At 50.7% G+C, this 21,759-nt stretch overlaps 1 protein-coding gene across 1 annotated transcript in view; it reads left to right on the top strand.

The window, feature by feature from the left end:
* Window positions 1-21,759, top strand: part of RNF17 (ring finger protein 17) — a 3,777,565-nt gene that overhangs the window by 3,337,814 nt on the left and 417,992 nt on the right. The window lies entirely within an intron of this gene.

Below are 21,759 nucleotides of genomic sequence, written 5' to 3'. Positions count from 1 at the left end.
AGCAGCAAAACATGCCGTTAACTATATTTGGCCAAGAGTTGGAGCCGGGCGCAAAAGATGGTTTTAAAATCCACCAACAGATTTGTTGTTTTATTTTTTAAACCCAATTTGTGCAAACATCATTCGTTGTCACGCTACACATTGAATACATTTCAATGTTAATCCTTCTGAATTAAGATAAGCGAAGTGAACAAACAACATCATGTACCACTTCTCTAGTTCGAAGGTGTTTCCTTAATATATTAGATATTTGTAATTAAATCGCACCCAAATGTACATCTCCCAGTCCCATCCAGGAATTTGATTTTAAACTGCACAAAATTATGTGCTACTTTGCTCTACAACTGCACCAAATCATGCGATCTCTCAAACAGCCACATGGGACGCGTTTCACAACTGCACCAAAGGATGTGCTGTATTTGCATAATTGCAGCTAACAATGTGCCCCACGGCCCAGGACTGCCCCGAATCATGTGCCCCTTTGCGCTAAAACTGCACCGCTGCATGCGCCCCCCCCTTGCGCGTTCTCGGAGATATGAAAGTGCTATTTAGTGTGTGTACACCCAGCACGGCTGCTGCGCCCCTCCCCACTGCAGAGCAGAACGTGAGTTACCACTCCGCATTTGGGGGGGAGGGGGGGTGGATCGCTTTGCCAGAGATCTCCCCATGCAGTGGCAGTGGGCGCGCTAGAACCTGCCACTGACCTAAAGTGATATTACTTGCCAGGGGGGCTGGCGCAGTACCAGAAACGTGGACCTCGACGTGCTTGAGCCTCGTGTATTTCCTCAGTCCTGCTTAGCATTGCGCTTTGCGGGTAATGCAAAGACTCATTTCACTCTAATTTGAATACCTCCAAAGGGCGTCTCGCAATATTCACTGTAAAACCTATGTTTCGTTTGCACCCAATTAATTTACGAGTTAGATAATTACAGCCACTTGGGTCACGGTTCACAGTAACGTAGACAGGAGACTAGAGTTGCCCGAATTATATCGAGGGATTACGCTTGTTTACGCATGCCTACCTTTAATCCTATTTTAAAAGGTTTACTTGTAAAGAATGGTGTTCGTTTTAAATAAAAGATGGGATGCATACCGCAATACTCATTGCCCAACCACCCCTTCGCCTTGCCCCAACTCTTTGCCCCCCCATTCCTTTGACCCTGCTGCGGGGCGCACCATTCTTGACTCCAGCCAACAACAACACGGTTTGCCGAATTTCGGCATGAAGCGACCAGCGCACCGCACCCCCAGCGGCCACATGTGCCCCAGCAAACAAAGAGCATACTCGAAACGATGTCACCCAAACCAAGCCTTCCCAAGTTGCGCATTCTGAGCACTAGACATACTTCTTAAGGTTGCAACCCCCATGCCCTAGTGTGGTCCCAACTTCCCAAAAGCCCAAAACAAATGACATTCCCGAATTTGAAAGCAAAACCCTCGCGTACTTTAAACAATTTAATTTTAAAAGAATGCCAAAACGCCTTCCCCACACCCGAGGTAGAAAGCAGTGACGTAGATAGGTCGAAGGGTTTATACTTAAAGAGAGCATAATGACTATGCGGATAGTAGTTAACATGCACAATTTACTTCACATTTCATCAAAGCCTGCCCCTTGGATACCCCCAAACAGTAGGCCCAAAAGGACTGACTTGGCATTTTCAACTGTGGGCCACTTTATAATTGGCGCCCGGGTCAACTTTATGCCCAGTCTGGCCCTGCTCGGCACTAAGCTACCTTGAGCACATGTCCCCCCTGCACCCGTCTGCATGCAGCCCTGCGAGGTGCTGCACCGATCCCTCCTGCACACCGCTGCATCCCACAAAGGCCCTGTGAGCCGCTTCACTGGTCCCTCGTGCTCCCTTCCTCATCCACTGGTACCTCCTGCACACCGCTGCATCACACGAACGCCCTGCGAGGCACGGCACCAGCTCATCCTGCATCCCATTTAACTTGAAACGAACCACGGCCCCGGCGCCCATACTGTCCTGCCATTTGCCATGACGCCCCATGGTGCCCCTTACATGCCGCTGTTTACCCTGATAAATGAAAAGCAAAACGCCTTAACCAGCCCATGAAGGGGTGACGCATATAACCTTGTGTAGCCCACAATGCACATGATAGTAGACCAGCAAACCCACCCCTTAACCTGGAGCGCGTAAATATTAACCCCCGCCCGCACTTGGAATAAACTTTAATGAAGACACACCCTATGCCATGCCACTAGTCTCCATTTCCACCTGATAACAGTTTACATTTTTTTTTTCCCCCAATTGCAACGCGCCTTCCCCGAAACTCGAATCATTTAAGCAATTGACTTCGTGTAACCCGCACAACTGCACATATTAGTTAACCCCAATGTAGCAAAACCAAACGATGCCAACAACAAAACATTTCTCCACACTTAAACACCAGTAAATTGACGACCGCCTGAAGCACCTAAACTCTAAACCGGCGCACATCAAATATTGCCCACACCCCCCTTCCCCCTTGAGCATATCCCACTGTTAAACCCCCCCCCCCCCGCCTGCGTGCTTAACTGCTTTCCTGAAACCCCACCTGTTCCAGCGGCTGCTCGATTTCCCCATACCTTGTTTGGCCCCTCTGCCGGGTTTACTGAATTCCCGCGAGTGCTCTGCCATAGCCTACGAGGCAACGGAGCTCCCCGACACCCCTTTGTTGCCCATGCCCACTAAGGGGGGCCCCCACCGAGGGGCCCTCCTTCGTAGGGCGCGGGAGCCCGTCGCTTCCACATTTTCTCTGTTTACTTGAAACAGCCATCAGGAATCGACTGTCCCTACAGTGTCTTTCTATGATGTCTATGGGAATCAGGACTTCAATTCCCAGGGTGCAACATTCCCCCAATCCAGATCTTCCTCCAAGGATCCTGGGAGCTCAGATTTAATTCCAGCATGCAGTGTAGTTCCACTCCGGGATTGTTCACTCGGGCTTTCCTTCACGTGGCTATGGAGATGTGGACTCAAATTCCCAAAATGCAATGTCGCCCCCCCCCCCACTTTTCACTCCTCGTCTTCCTCTTCAGTGGGTTCTGTGAATTCGGATTTTTATTCACAAAATGCAATGTTTCTCCATTCTTCTTCAAATGGTTCAGGGAATTCGAACTTCATTTCCCACAATGCACTATTTCTTCACTGCATCTGGTAATGCAGACGTCAGTGTAATATGTCTTGATTTATTGCTCCGCCTCTCGTTCTCCGCCCTATCCAGGCTCGCTCCCGCTATCACCCCTCCACAGCCTCCGGTCTTGGCTTTGTGCTCTCTCTCCACAGTGGTTGTTTTCCTCCATGGCATTTGTTCTCAGGTGTGTTTTCCTTGTTCCCTTGGATCTCACCCATTGCTCCTCACCTTTCCCGGTCTCCCACTTGAGTCCTTGTTGTTATTTATATAGCGCCTTTATCCAAAGCGCTTTACCCCACTTGGGACCCTCGCCCCCGACCACCCAGCCCACCCCCCAAAACATACACTATCCTCCATGCCCACCTGCAGGTCCGCGTGCATGCGGCCGTTCTGCAGCCCCCCATTATCCTCCCATTCTCGGTCCCGATTTACACCTTTGCTGGCAAACAAACGGCCCAGTGACCGCCCCATCCCAGATATGGGCACAAACTCATGCTGCGCGTCCGGGTGGTACAGCCCATGTCTGACCGCCTCTTAAAGCGCAGCGGCCATCGCGCGCCAATTCCTGCCCTGGGCCCGTGTATATGGCAACCCCTTATGTCACTTAATTCAATCCCAGTAAAAAATCCCGCACCTAAGCCAACCGTCCCACAACAATGACGCCTCTTGACCTGATCCCCATGATCTCTACCCATCGCGATGCCCTCTGCTTTTTTAACATGGCCCAATGCAAAACTTCCCCGTAAAAGTATTTACCTTCCCCTTCTTCCCGGAACTGGTCAACTCCTTCACTGGAACCGCAGGAACAACCTGACGTGGACCGCTTCCTTCTTCGCACTGGAACACGAACACAGCAGCAATGTTGGCGAGGAGCCGACAAAGAGAGACCCCACAACCCTTGTCCAGGTGTTTTATAGCGCCAATGGGCGCGCGGGAGATGACGTCACCCACCTCCTCCACACCCCCTCCTGGGTGGAGTAATGCTTCGCTCACACCCCCCTCCCCTCCCGACTCCTCGTGCCACCGTGCCGCGTGAGGCAGTCAGCACTAAGGGGGGCCCCCGCCGAGGGGCCCTCCTTCGTAGGGCGCGGGAGCCCGTCGGATACAGAATTTTCGGTGTCAAAACGGTTGTCTGGGTGCTTTCTACATCGGGCTTGTGACAAGCAGAGGAGCGGCGGTGCTGTGTCCAACAATAGAGTGCTGTTAAGCAATGGCGTGTAGGTTGTAGATGTGGGGGACGGCAGGCAATGTCGGGCCGACGGCGCTGAAAGATTTGGCGGCCTTGGGTGTGGAGAAGCAGAGACTGGCGTTCAGTCGCATGCAGGTTTGGCTGGCGTAATACGGCATTGGGGTACTGAAGCAGAATCCGTTTGAAACGCTAAGAAGCTGGAGAGCAGGCGGAGGTATCAACTTGGGGACACTAGAAGAATCAGCCGGTCAGAGACTAAGAAAGTTGGTAATTGAGGTCTAAAAGCACTTGAGCATTTCCCTTGTAGCAGCTTGGACGATTCGAAGGTGCGCAAACTGGCATGAAGGCAGTTTGGCGATACAGAGAGAGCCAGGGGTCACTTCCGTGGCTCTGCAGTTCATGAGAGTCCCAATCCAGGGGCTCCAAGAAATGGTGAGTCATCAGCTGCACTCACATTCCACAGTGCTTTACTGGTACTTACAGGTATTCCTTCACCTTTAGTTGTAGTGTCTTTGATCGAGTTCAGCCACAGTGAGGCCTTGGTTTAGCAACTACCGTCCCCACTGTTCCCAGCGGATAATTATGTGACAGGAGGAGAGAGGGCTTTGGAGAGGGCTGCACTCCCACCAGAGGCCCAGAAGTGTATTATTCTTGTTCTTCTTGGAGTTGAGGAATGAATCGAAGAATGAGGGGGCGCCTCTCCTTTTTTTTCTAACTTTTTTATTTTCATTTCATGGTAATATTCCATAAAATTTCCCAGGGAGCAAGATCATAGCATAAAAAATAACACCCATAATTGATACACATTGAGTTTATTACATATTTCATACTAGCAGCATCCACAAAACAAGTTATAAACTTATTACATTTACCACATTGTACCAGATGTTCTCCAGCATGGGGTCTGGCATGGATTCACATGCTCATGAATATTCCCCATCGGTAAAAGAAAAACAGTTTCACTTTCACTTACAAACTGCATTTCTCCTTTAAACCAATCACTGTCCTCTGGGTCATACTGCCGCCATCCAATGACAGTTGTGAGAAACCTTGAAATCCTTGTGTATGGGCGCGGTATAAATACCATATCATATCATAAGGTGTCTCTCTCACTAGTTCCCCGGGATCTGTCATCCGACTTGCCAGGACATGGCCGTCGCTATTGGATCCAGTTCCTGGGGGTGGACCAGTGAGGCAGGATCACCTGGATGGGGGAGGGGGGTCCTCTGGGAGTGGGACACTGACGGGTGAGACACACTATCCCACTTCCTTTAACACCTTTTCCCCATCCTCTCACGTAGGACATTCAAAACCACTGCCCCCCACCCCCTTTCCGACATGAACATTTTTGTACAACACAAAGGACAATGGACTAACACCAGAGCCGTTAACCTGTGATGTCCCAATACAAGGGTCAGGCAATTGATCAGAATCACACACACCTGACGGCCCTTTCCCTTCCCCACAGGGATATAAAGTGGACCCCGAGAGCACAGCACGAGCACGGCAGACCGCACGACAAGAGAGCTAACCAGGCACAGCAGTTTAAGAGAAGGAGAAAGGGGGTGGGAATAGAGAGGGCAACGAGGAGAGAAGTGACCTTGTCCTTTTCATCCCAGGCCTGCAGAACTTATGTGGAAGAGGACAGAAGACCACGAACAATAGCCCAAGTGTCTTGCAGCAGATGTCAATGGTACACGGGGCAAGCTTACACCGATAAGCAGGCTCAAGCGAAGCTCCCGCCACCATGGTACCGGCCTCGACTCCAGTGAAGCCAATGCCCAAGTGGTTCACCAGAGCCGGTGAATTGAGGGGAGAACCGATAAGAACTGGGATGTGTTGAACGAGAAGCGCAAAGTGGCACGTTGTAACCAAGTTCAAGGAACTGTAAATGAACTGTAAAAATTGTTAAGGGGAAACCAGCTGCAGAGGGAAACCGGCACTACATGGGTGCTAACTCGAGAGTCTCTGGTCGATCCCCATCTGAGCGAAACTTCAGGTGCCAAAAGGCCATAGGAGAGCCATGGAAATAGGTCAAAGTGGTCATTCTGAGGGTCTAGCAAAACCCCTGTACAATCGAAAGTCTTTGTTTGATCTACGAGCAGTTAAGAAAAGTAAGGGAAATGAATCCCGCAGTGGGGAAAAGTAAAAGAGAAGCGAATCCCACCAGTGTTGAAAGTATTGAAATGGCAAGAGTGAACCCAAAGGAGGGATGCCTGTAGAGGGTTGAAGTCTAAGGTCCCAAGGAACAGTGTGTTGACAGAAGTGAACCTGGCCAAGGGATGTCCACTGGAACTGTTTAAAAAGACATTAAGATTTGTGAAGAAGAAAAAGCCATAGTGAACCCGACCGAGGGAGGCCAAGATTCAAGGGGGCTCAGCGCCAGGAAGAGGGGGACCTGAGGGTGGCGAATCCTCACCCTAAGTAAAACCAAGAAACGATCTTTCATTTGTTGAATGAATTTTTGTTATTTCGGAAGACATCAGGTCCTCGAAGGCAAGAGACTTTCAAGTGAAATGAGACTTGGCCATCGACGGCCCTGATAATTGAAAGCTTTGTTATCTCGTGCTGCAAGAGTTCGAGAGTGTGCTGTACTACCCCGTGCTTAATTTTTTTAAAACGTATTTTATTGGTGTTTTGTATTAAGCGCATACAAATACAAACATATAAACTAAAAACAATGAAAGAAAACAAAAACGGCAGTCTTCATAAGGTATGGTGCATGTCTCTCGGGTGGGTGTAAGGAAAGAGAGATCGGATGTCTCGGGAAACTGGTGGAGTCTCAAGTAGGGATCATCATCTCAATGATAGCTCAACCGCTCAGTTGTAACAGGTTGTTGGGGACTGTCAAGGGGGCTTGTGGTCTGCGCTGAAGGATATGTCTCTCAGTAGGGCCTTCCAGGAGTCTAAGGTGCCACTCGCCATGTCTCCAGTGGAGTTGGCTCTGTCTTGCCAGGCCCTGGTTTCAGCTGCTGTCCATCTCTGCATCTCCTTCAACCAGTGTTCGTGTCTGGGGCCGGCTGATTTCTTCCATGCCATGGCTATGGTTCTTTTTGCTAGGATGCATGAAATGTCCATCATTTTTACAAGGTGTTTGAGTTTGGTTGGTCTGGGGTAGGTCCCCAGTAAACATTTTCCCGGTGTCCACTTATATCTTTCCATTCCTGCGTCTGTGCAGGTCTGTTTGACTTTGGACCACAGTTCCATCGCTTTAGTACATGTCCAGAACATATGAATCAGGTCCGCTCTGTCGTTCCCGCACCTTGGGCATGCCGGGGAAGCTTGTTTGTTGAAGGAAGCCACCCTGTGGGGAGTCATGTACGTTGGGTAAAGGACGTTCAGCTGGATCTGTTCAAATCTGGAGTTCCTCGACACTTTCTTAGGATATATTAATGCTCTTTCCAATTCCCTGTCTGTGAGCGTAGTTCCGATATCTGCTTCCCATCTCGCCTTCAGTGCCTCACCTTTGGGGTTGGGTTTATCAGTGAGTCTGTTGTAGAGCCTGGAGATCGGTCTCCAGCCGTCCTCAAGATCGTGCATTTCCTGCAGCAGCGGGTCCGGGGTGGATTCCTCTGGCCAGCGGCTCCAGTGTTTCTTGGTGGTTTGTTTGATGCGTTGGTACCAGAGAAACTGACCACTTGATAGCCCTTCTTTGGTCTGCAGTGACTCGAGTTCTCTAAATTCTCCCTCCTCGAACATATCTCCCCATGTGTAGATGCCTGCCTCTTCTCATCTTCTTGCTGTGGATAGGTCAGTTTCTGATTTGCACACGTCCACCAAGATGGGGTTGTCTGGGGAGTACGGATGTTTCACCTGCCTGATGTAGCAGGTTCTGGCCCATACCTGCCTGCCAAGACTAATGACCAAGGGGGCGTCGGGGGATTGTCGTAGAGGGTTCCATAGGGTTTCCCTGGGTGTTAATTTGGTAGAGAATTGTCTCAGGAGTCCCAGTTCAGCGGACGGTTCGTCCAAGAGCCACTTCGTGATGTGACTAAGCTGCGCCGCTAGGTAATATAGCTGAAGGTCCGGTAGTTTTATTCCTCCCTCCTTGTGTGGGAGAGATAGTGTAGCCAAGGACAGTTTGTGCCTGTTGGGACCCCACAGAAAGTCTCTTATAAGCGCCTCTAGTTTCTTGAAGAAGGGTGGTCTTACATAGAAGCATATATTCACGAAAAAATACAGGAACCGGGGGAGAATTATCATCTTGACAATCGCCGCTCTACCAACCATTGCCAGTGGGAGTTTAGACCAGAATTTCATGGATCGGCGAAGGCTTGGTATGGCAGCTTCCGTGTTGTGTTCGTGTGTGAGCATCGGAGTGTGGCTCACTTTAATTCCTAGGTACCGGAACTTATCGAGTTGCCACTTTATTCCTATAGCTGGGAGATCAGTCTCTGCTAGGCCTCTCAAGCCAGCCAGGGGGAATGCTGAAGATTTGTGTCTGCTAAATTGTATTCCGAAATATTTTGCGTAATTGTCTAGTACCTCCAGTGTGATCGTTGCATTGACCTTGGGGTCATTTAAGTACAATAGGACATCATCAGCGTATAGGGAGATTATGTTGTAGGCATTGCCCACCTTGATGCCAGCGTCGAAAAATTGTTGCCTGAAGTATATGGCAATCGGCTCTAGGCCCAGTATATATAGCATAGGCGAGAGTGGGCATCCCTGTCTTGTGCCCCTCTGTATTTGCCAAGGTTCTGACACAGTTCTGCCTGTCTTTACTCTTGCGGTTGGGGTGTTATATAGTAGCGTGATCCATCTGATGAAGCCCTCGCCAAACCCAAATCCTCTCAGTACCTCAGTAAGCCACTCCCAGTAGATGGAGTCGAAGGCTTTGATGGCGTCAAGTGAAAGTACCACTAGGTCCTCATCCTTTTCATAAGTTTCTGCCATAATGTGTTGAAGCCTTCTCAGGTTAGCTGTGGTGTTGCGTCCGGGAACAAACTCGTTTTTGTCTTCGTGGATTATGGACCCCAGCACTCTGGCGAGTCTACCAGCTAGTATGGTGGTGAGGATCTTGCTGTCATAATTTAGCATGGCCAGGGGGCGATAGGAGTCGCAATCAGTGGGTGTTTTGTGTGGCTTGAGCATGGGAATGATTATTGTCTCCTTCATAGTGTTGGGCAGGACCCCGTTTGCGTAGGCCTCTTGATACACTTCGTGCAGGATTGGGGTGAGGGTGGATTCATATGTTTTACAGAACTCAGACGGGAGGCCGTCACTTCCAGGGGCCTTGCCGGTGGCGAGCGATCTGATTGCTCCTTTCACGTCCTCGGCCGTGATCACCTTCTCCAGTTCGTCCCTCTGTTCGTTGGTTATCTTGGGGAGGCCTATCTCTTCCAGTGTATCGATGATTTCGTCTCTGGGAATTTGTGTGTCGTGGGTGTACAACCTGGAGTAGAATTTAGCGAATGCCTTGTTAACTCCTATCTGCGTCCTGTCAGATGTCCCATCTTCGTCTAGTATCTCCGTGGGGAGATGCTTAGGGTGCTCTTTCCTGCACAGCCAAGCCAACAGCCTACCAGGTTTATCCGATTCTTTGTGGGATCTAGTAGTGTACGTTGCATAGTCGAATTTCTCTAATCTGTCGCAGGAGGATTGGCAATTCTCACGGAGCTCTTTCAGTTTCATCTCAACTTCTGGAGTGATGTTAGAGGAAGATTCCAGGCGTGTTATCTCCAGTTCCTGTGCCTCAAGGGACGCCTTTAGTTGCCTGCGGGTACCGCCAGCTTTCGATATTATTTCACCTCTGGCCACCACCTTCATGGCCTCCCACAGCGTGCTCCAGGAGGATACTGAGCCCTTGTTGATGTCGATTTATTCTTCAGGTTTTTTGGCGAGGTCCTCTCTGAACTCCAAGTCTTCGAGGGCCGCAACAGGCATCCTCCACATAGGGATGGAGGGTCTGGGTCCTTTAAGCTGCCATTGCATGATCAGTGGGGAACGGTCGGAGACCGATCTGCCCAAATACGCTGAAGTTTCCACCAGTGGGATTTGCTCTCTATCAACGAAGAAGTAATCAATTCTTGTGTGGACTCTGTGTGGAGCTGAGTAGTGGGAGTAGACCTTTTCCGTGGGATGTTGTTCCCTCCATATGTCCATTAAGTGAAGTTGCGCTAGTGTCTCCTTCAGGGCGCACGTTGCAGGGTTTCTTGTTTGGGGAGGTGGTATTGATCTGTCCATGGCAACATCCACAACACAATTGAAGTCACCGCCCCATATAAAAGTTCTGTTTCGGTGTTGAGCCAGCTTTGCACTGATCATTCCGAGGTGCGATGGTATCCCATGGAGTGGAAAGTATGAGTTAACTAGGCAAATCGGCATCTGCTCTATGGTGCCCCATATGATCACAAAACAACCTTCTTTATCAGTCTCGGACCCTTGTAGCTGGAAGGGGACGTTCGGGTTTACCCATGTGAGCACACCATTTGCGTATTTGGAGTAGGGGGATCCCTTCACCGTCCCATCCCATCAGTCCGCTAATTTGGCCATGGCATCTTCTGTGAGGTGGGTCTCTTGTAACATCGCAATTGAGACTTTCTTCCTTCGGAGGAAGGATTGTATGCGGTTCCGCCTGAGATACGAGCCCATCCCCCTCACATTCCACGTCATCACGTTGAGTTGTGACGCCATTGGGTCGATGTTTCAGGGCCGGCGGGAGGCTCCATCCTTGGGGCCTGGTGTGACGACGATCCGTACTCAGGGGGTCGCAGACAGGGACGGACTGGATCCGTGCTTCTTATGTCATTTCTTACACCCGGCATATGTTTCTTCGACAGCATTGATTTGAAGACTGTGTAACTGTTGAAACAAATAACATAACTCAAACTGGTGCGCCCAGCGACTACTCTCTTGTCGTGGTGCTCAGGCGCTCTCGAGCCGTCTAAGCCCATCCGGGCTTCGGGCGCGAGTTGGGTCTGGTGGTGACCTGGCCCGGCCAGGTTGTTCGCTGGGGGTTGGGCTGGGGCCCGGCGAAGAGGCCGAACGAGGGCCGTTTCCATATAGCATGCTGTAACTGGATTACCTTCTGGGATCCGGCTTCAATTATTACTGTGCAGTCTCAATGCTGTATGTGTCCTGCTTAGGTAATCTGAGGAGCTTAGTCCTTATTTCGTGGAGCGTCTCTGCCATCGGCAAGATTATTATCCTCGAGCCACATGTTGGCGGCCTCTGGGCTTTCGAGGAATATCGCTCGTCCTTTGTGTATAACTTTCAGGCGTGAGGGGTAGAGCAACCTGTATTTCAGGTCTAGCTGGCGGAGCCTCGCTTTGATCGGTACGAAAGAATTTCTCTCTGTACTTTCTGGGTGTAATCCGGGTATATGGTTATCTTAGAGTCCCCCCTTTCGATAGGACCTTCTTCCCTGGAGTGTCTTAAAATGGTTTCCCTATCTTGAAAGTTTAGTATTTTGGCAATAATTGGTCGGGGATGCGAGCCAGGGGGGGGGGGGTGTTTTTGGAGGGACCTGTGGGCCCTCTCGACCGCGAATCCCTGTGTCATCTTCCCGGCTCCAATCTCTTGCAGTAATAGGGATTCTACGTAGGTTGTGGTGTTTGAGCCCTCACTTCCCTCCGGAACCCCCAGGATCCTGATGTTGCCCCGTCTGGCCCGACCTTCAGCCTCCTCTGCCCTTTCTTCGAGAGCGTTTACTTTCCGTTTCAGATCGGCAACCTCAGACGGTAGTGTTGCGGCTGCCCCGGCCGTTTCTTCTGCTGAGTTCTCAATAATCGTCACCCTTTCCGTCAGGTTGCGTGCGTCTTGACGGATGAGTTGAATGTCAATTTTAAACTCATCTATTTTGCAGTCTATGTGGGTCCTCAATGAAGCAATGGCTTCCAATATTTGAGAGTGATTGTCCGTGACTTCTCCCTCTTTTGTTTGGGTGTTTTCGGCAGCGCCAGGTCTAGCCTGAGTGGGAGTTTTCGGCTTGGCGGAAACGAAGGAGTCCATGGTGGCTGCTTTGGTTTTATTCCTGGCGGCCATTTTGGAGCGACTCTAGTGTTGTAACTAGGGCTCTGTGTTGGGGTGAAAATTCAAATCCCTTCTGCGGGGGCTTAGGTGAGATTCCCAAGGTTGTTACGGGCTGCAAGTTCAGTGCAGATGGTAGGGGGCGATTAGGAGTGCCTGTCCTTGGGTCCGTTTGGGCACCCAATCCCAATTATATAGACCCAAAAAAGCTGCTGTTTCTTAGGGGCCGTTGCCTTCCCCCCTATCTTGAGGGCTACTAGTGTTCATGTGGCACTGAGATAGTGGTGGTGATGGGATTAGATTCACCTCTTGTAGGATTGTAAGAGCGACTCACCAGGTGTCCGTGGCCACTAATTTCACAACAGGGGACTGTGGATGAGTACCTCTCGTGACTGTTGCAGGGTCGGTCTCGGTCTGACTTGCAGCGCTGCTTCCTCTGTAGCTCCGGTGTTCCCGCCTCCTGATGTCCGCGTCGCCAAGAGATTCGGAGGGGAGGTGTGTCGCAGGGTCTGCTCCCCCGTGCTCTCGCCGCCGAGTTGGCCGCAGCGCAGGAGTCGGGTGTGGATCCAGGGACTGTGTGCTCCCTCGTCGGGCTGTTCGCGGCGCTGGTGGCGTCCGCGTATCACGGGGTGGGGATGATTCAGAGGCTCCGCTGGATCAGTGGTCGCGGAGTGAAGGGGCCGCCTGACGACGGCTCCGGAGTCTGGCGTGAGCTTCGGGCTGCCGCCGCATGGGAGGACGCTCCCTGATGCAGGTTCCTCCGTTCTTGACTCACTGCGCCCACCCGGCCAGTGACCGCCGTCGGAGGTGCTTCTCCGTAGCTTCGCTACATGGGGCGCAGCGCCATCTTGAGTTTTTGTGAGGCGGGGGGGTGCAGTTCGGGGCCGCTGGTATCGTCACAGGGGTCCGGTTCCCTGATTGAGCAAGCAGGGCTTGTCGGGATCCGCTTCCTCCACCTCCGTGGTCCTTTATTTTTGTTGCAGCTTCGCTTGAGCCTGGATAAAGGATCTTGAAACGGCGTCTCGGCCGGAGCTCGGCGGATCAGCCTCTGAACGCCATTGGCTCCAGGCCACGCCCCCTACTTCCCCGTGCTTATAACGTTGGGAAGGGAGACCCAGGCTACCGCATCCTGACATGTTGTTTGAGAACACTTCTTTCTTGTCTTGAAAACTATCCCACACACTTTTTGTATTAGTTGTAAGGTTTGGTAATAGGTTTCTTAATATAGGCCCTTTTATTTGACACAACACCACTAATACTGCCTTACTTTTCATTTGATGGTCGACACTTGCTCCCATCTTAGATTTAGGTCAAGAAACATACACTATACTTTCGTGTCTCGTAGCAGATTAACGACCGCTTAAAATGCATGGTCACCCCACTATCTGCTTTAATATTTGCAAGCAAATTCGAATGGTGGCAGTGTATCTGGCAGAGAGAGCCAGAGCACATTTGGTGGGGAGTGTGGGGGGCAGATCTGTCCTGCCTTGTTTAGTCCAGTCTGCATGAACACCCAAAACTATGAGAGGTAATATAGGAAGACAAAGGGAGAGCCTCAACAGGAATGCAGGGTAATCCACAGAGAGTGAATGTTACACAGCATGAGAACCTACCTATGTAGCCACCAGAGGCGACTTCCCCAAACCAAGGCACTTGGGTGAAAACTGTGCTTGTGAAAGAGACTACAATGAGAGCATCCAAAGCTGCTTCATGTCATTACAGGAAATAGGAGTGTGTAATTAATGAGCTATTGCTTTCAAGCAAACACATATTTTTTCAGCAGAGGTGACTAACCCAGCACATGTTGAACCCAAAAAGCAGAGGAATACCAGCGTTCTAAGGATTGGCTCAGTCTGGGCTGGATGTGGGTAGCATTGCGAGAGCACTCCTAGAATCTTCCATTCAGGCAAGGAATGGTTTAGTGCCACTGTCAGAGATTATTCCATGGAGCAATTCCTTACTACTGTCGAGAAAGTGTGGCATAGCCTGGGAAAAAATACATGCTACAGTGAAAGTTTGTCCTGTGCAGTGCGTAAGCTTCGTATTAACGGTGGCAGTTCTACTGGGTTGCAGAACATACGTGCTTTTGTTCACTTTCCCCATTTAAGATACTTGAAAAGGGTTTCTAGTCCTAAAATGTACTCTTTTCAACAACCTCCAATTCTCTCCCAAATTTCCACCATTGGCGATTACCATTGTTGACCATTAATGGTTAGAACAAGAGACATTGGCAGTTCTGAGCCTTCGAAGCCTGGACATTTTCTAGGCCCTCTTTTATGCATGCACATCAGTTAGGGGCTGGCGGCAGCCTTTTGACAGGTGGTGCACGTGCACACCAAAGAATGTAAGGAGTGCAAACCAGTGGGCTGCCATGAGTTTACTGGCTCACCTCTTTGCCTTGGCAGTTTCACAGGTATTGAAAAGACACACAGCACCTCTTAAACCTCCGAATACCACACCACTTATAATGCCTGCCCTGAGCTGCAGTTTCCCTATTGCGTTTCATGGTAGCTGCAGGGTGACCGGGTCACCGTGACCCAGTCCCTGTTGAGGCATGGGGCCTGGGTGGGTTACGGTACGAGTACGACTGTTATCCTTTCAGGCAGCCGACCCGACCCATCGCCCCACCCATAAGCAGAGGGGCGCGAGAACAAGAGGCAGGATAGAAGAAAACTGGGAAAGAGAAGGCTGGGAGACACATAAACAAATGTGGAAGAAATACAAAGCAGTTTCTATATTTTTAAAAATGGATCCAAATTTAACACTTGTCCACCTAGCCAATAAACGACCACTGACCTCTGCCCACATCCGAATCCCTGCTACAGGCATACCCCTGCCCACACCAGAACCGCTGCTGCAGGGTTACCCCTGTCCACACCAGAATGCCCGCTGCAGGGTTTACCTCTGTCAACATCAGAATCCCTGCTGCAGGCCTACATCTGCCCATATCAGAATCTCTAATGTAGGCCTGCCCTGCAGCCCACATCAGAATCTCTGCTGAAGGCCCTCCTCTGCCCACACCAGACTCTCTGCTACAGGGGTACCTCTACCCATATTGACCAGCCTGGAACCATCAGCCCTAACTCTTCCCTTATCTGTTCCGCCTAAATCCTACACAGCCTAGCTTCGACTGAATGGCAAGTTTCCGGTCCATCCAGAGCACCTTGCTCCCCGCCTACCCATTTCTGAGTATCCCTAGTGCACCTTTTGTCTACCTTGCACAATATCTGCCATTGCATGCCTGAGGGCCCTTCCCTCCTGTCTCTTTTCGCATACTACCTGCCCATTCCTGATAGACACCCATGGCAACCTCCATGCTCCTGTCTCCACGGGCCCGTCCATTCCTGACAACAGTTCAAGCTCACCTGGGAAATATTCTGGCCAACATCTGCGAGCGCCCCACCTCCCACAGTCAATTCACACACTAAAAGTCCATACCTGGGACCCCTGGGACCCGTCTCTACCACCTCTCACCTAAAACATTATCGGCCAATACAAAGAACTACCTCAACACACCTGGCACATTGCTAATACATATATATATATATTTCTGAGGCTTGTGGAATCTGCTTAGATCACATGCTTTGCATAGGCCGACATCTAGTGGAAGCTGCGGAGTATTACAGTTTGTTTTTCGAAACTCGAAAATGGGCATCGACACAGGGCGTGCCTGTAATACTATCCCTAGTGTGACGTCCACTGTACCCAAGATCCCTCACGCGTCTAGGATCCTCAGATTGTTTTTTTCCGCCATACTGGTCGGAAGCATCTTGCGGAGTCCCCTGGCCTTAGCCATACTTTTGCTAAAAATTTAAAGAATAATCTATTGACATCCTTCCCCACCCCAACGTCGAACTTCGACAACTCGACGCCGGCTGGAGAAAAAATCGACCGTCGGCTTCTGCACGACGGATTTGGGCCTCGGAAGGCCTCTGGCCTCGGCCCGGTCCTTGGAAGGCCTCTGGCCTCGGCCCTGCAAGTAGGGAGAGTGGGGGGTGGTACATACTCTACACTCTTGGTATATAGGTACACCTTATACATTTCCTACACTTAACAGCCCGCTGCCTCAATGTGCGTATGGAGGGTACCCCTTTTCAATTCTGCCCCAAGTGCAATCGCAAATACCCTTGGGTCGACAGGCACGCCACGTGCAATCTCTGCTTGCCGAGGGACCACCCCGAAGCGAACTGCAGAGCGTGTAGTAGGTTTAAACCGAAGACACTTAAGGACCGTTCGACGAAGCGTTGGGCCCACCACGCCAGGCAGGCGGCCATGGCAGCGGAGGGCGCCTTCAGCGATGGCAGCGACGCCGTACTTTCGGACGGCGAGGGCATTACGGCGTCGAAAGATAGCCGAGCGCAGGTCCCTGACCTCGGAAGGTTGTCCGGCAGGGCGGCTATGGGGAAGACCCCCGGCGACACAAGCGCTTCACATACTACACACACTAAACACACTAAGTCCAACCGAGACTCGACGAAGTCGAGTTCTCGGAAAGAGGCACAAACAGAACGGTCCGATTCGGTGTCCTCTGGGCGCTCTCGATCAAGATCGCCGCATGACTCCAGGCAATCATCCACTCTTGCCAAGAGTGCCTCGCTCCCTAGGCTAACAGAAGTTCGATCGTCGGGAGACGAAGACGACTTCCACCCCCCAGGCCGCGCTCAAGGAGTCGGAGCCCGCAGTTAAAATCAGCGAGGCCCCACGCTCGAAGGACAGGGACACCACCCCCGATCCTCGAGGCCAGGCGTCAAAAACCTCCGGAGCCACGAAAGGACAGGAAAAACACTTTTCCACTCACGGGGAGGGGGGAAAACAGCAGAAGAAACAACCTTTGCACTCCCCCACACCTGTGAAACACACCTCTCCCCCTAGACAGACAGACAAGACCAGGTCTGCTGATATGTCTAAAACCAGCAAAGCTACGCAAGATAAAGCCCATAGACTTGCTGAGAGAGTCATTCCCAGTTCCAAAAAAATGGTCCAGTGAAGACATAGATAGGGTCATGTCAAGAATCTCTTCTTTAGCTGACTTTTATGATAAAAATCCAGAACATTTCCTCTCGTATGACCCACAAGGGGCGACACCCTCAAGCTCTAAGGATCCTATCCCCCCGAATAAAAAGCCCCGGTTTAAAACACAGATGAGGTCAGACCCCTTTGAGGTACAACCATACTCAAGACCATACTCACTGTATCAAGGAGAGGCTTCCTTTGGTGAGGACCAAGAATTTGGCATGGTAGAACAGCAAACCGGAACGGGCTACTATGGGGATGATGAGGACCAGGAAGAGGAAGAGGAGGACCCGGAAACATACAGGGTAGACTCCCCGGTAGAGAACGAAGCCCCGGTTACCGACTCCCCGGTCGATAACCAACCCCTCCTAAACGAGGTTCTCGCACGCACAGCAGAACACTTCCACATTGACACCCACGGTGTCCAGGAGGAGAGGGACTTCGCAGAAGAGTTAGTGGGAGAAAGGAGGCCTGTTGCCCAGACCATCCCTATCCTTAAGTCCATTCAGCGAAGAATAGATCCGTCACTGGTGAACCCGAACCTCACCAGAGCAGTCAATCCCAGGGTTGAAAAACTTTTCAGGGCGGCAAAGTCTGACCCTCTCTATATAAGAGGACATCTGAAGCCAGACTCCCTAGTTGTCACCAACACTCGTAAGAGGGCTGGAACACCCTTGTCATCGTCCGAAGCTCCTCCCGACGAGAGCAAAAAACTATACGGTTTCGGCAGGAGAGTAGCCTCAACGTCCGCCTATCAAGCAAGGATTGCAAACTCCACCACCCTGTTGGCCAGTTACAACTGCCATCAGTGGGAAGAAGTCGCGGCACTCATAGTCTCTGCTCCTGAACCTTTAAAGGGCCAATTAGCTTGGATTTCCGCAGAGGGTAGAGCCGTGTCTGGTTGCATTTTGAAAGCAACCTTCGACGCCGCAGACAACGCAGGCAGATTGATAGCGGAAGGCACTGTTATCAAAAGACATGCGTGGTTACGGCAGTCTGGTTTTAAGGCAGAAACCCAGTTGGACAAACCGGTGGAAACCGATCTGTTGTTTGGTAAGGCGGTCGAAGACGCACTAAAGAATGCCAAGGACGAATACGAAACACTCAAGTCCCTTGGCCAGTTAACCAATAAACCCCCTAACCAGAGAGGGAATAGTAATTTTCTTCGCCCACGCGGCCAAAATTCCCAGAGAGGATCTAACTATTCCCAGGGGCAGGGTACACAGTGGAACAACAACCAACAGTCTACCCAGGGGTACGGCAGGGGTAATAAGAGAGGTCGTGGTAGAGGCAGAGGCAGCCCCAACAAGGGAGGCGGCACGACTCCACCAAAGCAGTGACGCTCAGTTCAGGGTCCCTTCTCACGCAACCCCAGTAGGGGGACGCATTTCCACCTTCACCCAGGCTTGGCAAGGGATCACATCAGACAGATGGGTGCTGTCAACAGTATCCACAGGATATTGTATAGAACTACTGCAGCGTCCCCGGAACCATCCTCCACGACAAAGTCTACTCTTTAGAACATCAGAAGATTCTCCTCGAGGAGATCGCCATTCTGCTAGAAAAGGACGCGATAGAACTCGTCCCGGGACACCAGGTAAACAAGGGTATTTATTCAACTTACTTCCTTGTGCCAAAGAAAGATTTGACAATGCGCCCAGTATTGGACTTACGGCCTGCCAACAAGTATGTCAAGCCCCAAAAGTTTCGTATGACCACGCTACAAGAAGTAATCCCCCTCCTAAAAAAGGGGGATTACATGGCAACCTTGGATATGAAAGATGCTTATTTTCATATTTCCATGTTCCCAGCGCACAGAAAGTTTTTGCGCTTCAAGGTGAACAGTCGACACTTCCAATTCAAGGTACTGCCCTTCGGGATAGCTTCAGCACCAAGGGTATTCACCAAGGTACTGGCGGTGGCGACTGCACACCTACGCAGGGAGGCAATCCCAGTATACCCTTATCTGGACGACTGGCTCATAACGGGGGAAACCCCAGGAATTTGCAGGACAAACATTCAAAGGACGATAAGCCTCCACGAGTTAGGCTTCTCAATCAACGAGAAGAAGTCAAGCCTGGTGCCAAGCACCTCCAAACAATTCCTAGGAGCAATCCTAGATACTCAAGAGGGGTTGATCTTTCCTTCAGAAGAAAGAATTCGGAATATACTACTGCAAATTCCGCATTATCAGTCCGGTCAACAAATAACAGTACGCAAAGCAATGCGTTTACTGGGCATGATGGCATCATGTATTTACCTGGTGCCCCACGCGCGCCTGCGCATGCGTCCCATGCAGGAATGGTTGGCGAAACAGTGGTCTCAGGCAAGTGGTCAGTGGGACGATCTAGTGGTCGTTTCGCCAACAGTGGTATAAAGCCTTCACTGGTGGACAAGAGAGAATCTCGCACAGGGGAAACCCTTTTACGACCCCGAAGTACAGGCAATAGTCACTACAGATGCATGCCTGACGGGGTGGGGAGCTCACCATCTCCACCACACAGCTCAGGGTCTCTGGTCTCACTCAGTGGCCAAGAACCACATCAACCTGCTAGAGCTTCTGGCAGTATTCAGAGCGCTTCAGGCGTTCGAGCCCCACCTACTAAACCTGTCAGTGCAAATCCGGACGGACAGCACAACAGCCATGTTCTACCTGAACAAGCAAGGAGGGACTCGCTCGCCAAATCTGTCCAAGCTTGCCCAGAAACCTGGATATGGGCACTCAGACGGAACATCTTCCTGTCATCACAACATGTTCCAGGGGAGCTCAATTCCCTAGCGGATGCTCTGAGCAGAGACTCCCTCCCAGAGGAACACGAATGGGTTCTACACAGAGAGGTCGTAGAAGATATGTTCTCTCAGTGGGGTTTCCCCACTATAGACTTATTCGCCACAAGCGAAAACAGACAATGCCCAGGATTTGCATCCAGGTTCCCCCAACCAGACTCCCAGGGGAACGCCCTGTGGATGAACTGGTCAGGGATGTTTGCGTACGCTTTTCCACCAACTCCTCTCATCAGGAAAGTGGTGAACAAGATGAACAGAGAGTCGATGACGCTCGTCCTAGTTGCTCCCATGTGGGCAAGACAACCGTGGTTCCCACACCTACGCAGGATGGCGGTGTGCGAGCCCATCAAACTTCCAGCCTGGTACAACCTACTGTCCCAGCACCAAGGTCAAACAGTGCACCAGCAACCCAACTCAATGAACCTGGCAGCATGGCTCCTGAGGTCATAGAGTTTGGACATCTCAATTTGCCACATAGGTGTATGGACATCCTAAAGGAATCTAGGAAACCAAACACAAGGCACTGTTACTTTGACAAGTGGAAGAGGTTCGTTATCTGGTGCCAGAGTAGACAAATCAACCCGGTTGATTGCACTCCTTCCACTATTGTTACATACATGCTCCACCTGCTAGATGCAGGATTGGTTTTTAACTCACTGAAAGTACACCTGGCAGCCCTGTCGGCTTACACCACTTCCCATAGCAAGGTTTCGTGGTGGAAAGTACCAGTAGTTAAAGCCTTCATGGAAGGAGTAAAGAGACTTCACCCTCCTATTTCAAACCCACCACCAGGGTGGGACCTTAATGTGGTGCTAGCCAAGCTCATGGGCCCCCCTTTCGAACCCATGCATAAAAGCAGTCTCAAACACCTGACTTATAAAACAGCCTTCTTAGTAGCTATTACTTCTATAAGAAGGGTCAGTGAAATTCAGGCTCTGTCAGTGCAGGATCCCTTCTTTACTGTCCATAAAGACAAACTGGTTTTACGCACACACCCTAGGTTCTCACCTAAATTTATATCAAAATTCCATGTAAACCAGTCCATCGAGCTTCCGGCTTTCTTCCAGAACCCGCAAAGCTCGGCTGAGGTGAAACTACACACCCTAGATGTGCATAGGGCGGTCCTCTACTATGTAAATAAAACCAGACTGCTAAGAAAAACAGATCAACTGTTTGTCTCCGTAGCTACAGGCAGAGAGGGGGATCACGTCTCTAAAGGTGCCATCTCGAAGTGGATTATTAACTGTATCCAGCTGTGTTACTCACTCTCTAAAAGAACTCTGCCTTTCACGCCAAGAGCCCACTCTACTAGAGGCATTGGGGCCACTCTGGCTTTCATTGCAAATGTACCCCTTGACACCATTTGCAAAGCAGCTACTTGGAGCTCTATTCACACTTTTACTCAGCATTACTGCATTGACACCCATTCCAAGGCAGATACACAAGTGGGACAAGCGGTTCTAAGACACTTATTTGCTCATGACCCTTCTCACATCCCACCTCCTTCTTCAGGTACTGCTCGCTAATCTATGCACAGCATGTGATCTAAGCAGATTCCACAAGCCTCAGAAGGGATACATTACTCACCGTAATCGTATTTCTGATGCTTGTATCTGCTTAGATTCACATGCGACCCACCCTTCCTCCCCTCTGAGAGAAGGCGC

The sequence above is a fragment of the Ambystoma mexicanum genome, chromosome 7q (assembly GCF_040938575.1).
Source record: "Ambystoma mexicanum isolate Mex_15411 chromosome 7q, UKY_AmexF1_1, whole genome shotgun sequence".
NCBI lineage: Eukaryota > Metazoa > Chordata > Amphibia > Caudata > Ambystomatidae > Ambystoma > Ambystoma mexicanum.
Note: the sequence above shows the minus strand (reverse complement) of the source record. Positions and strands in the feature narration are given on the sequence as shown.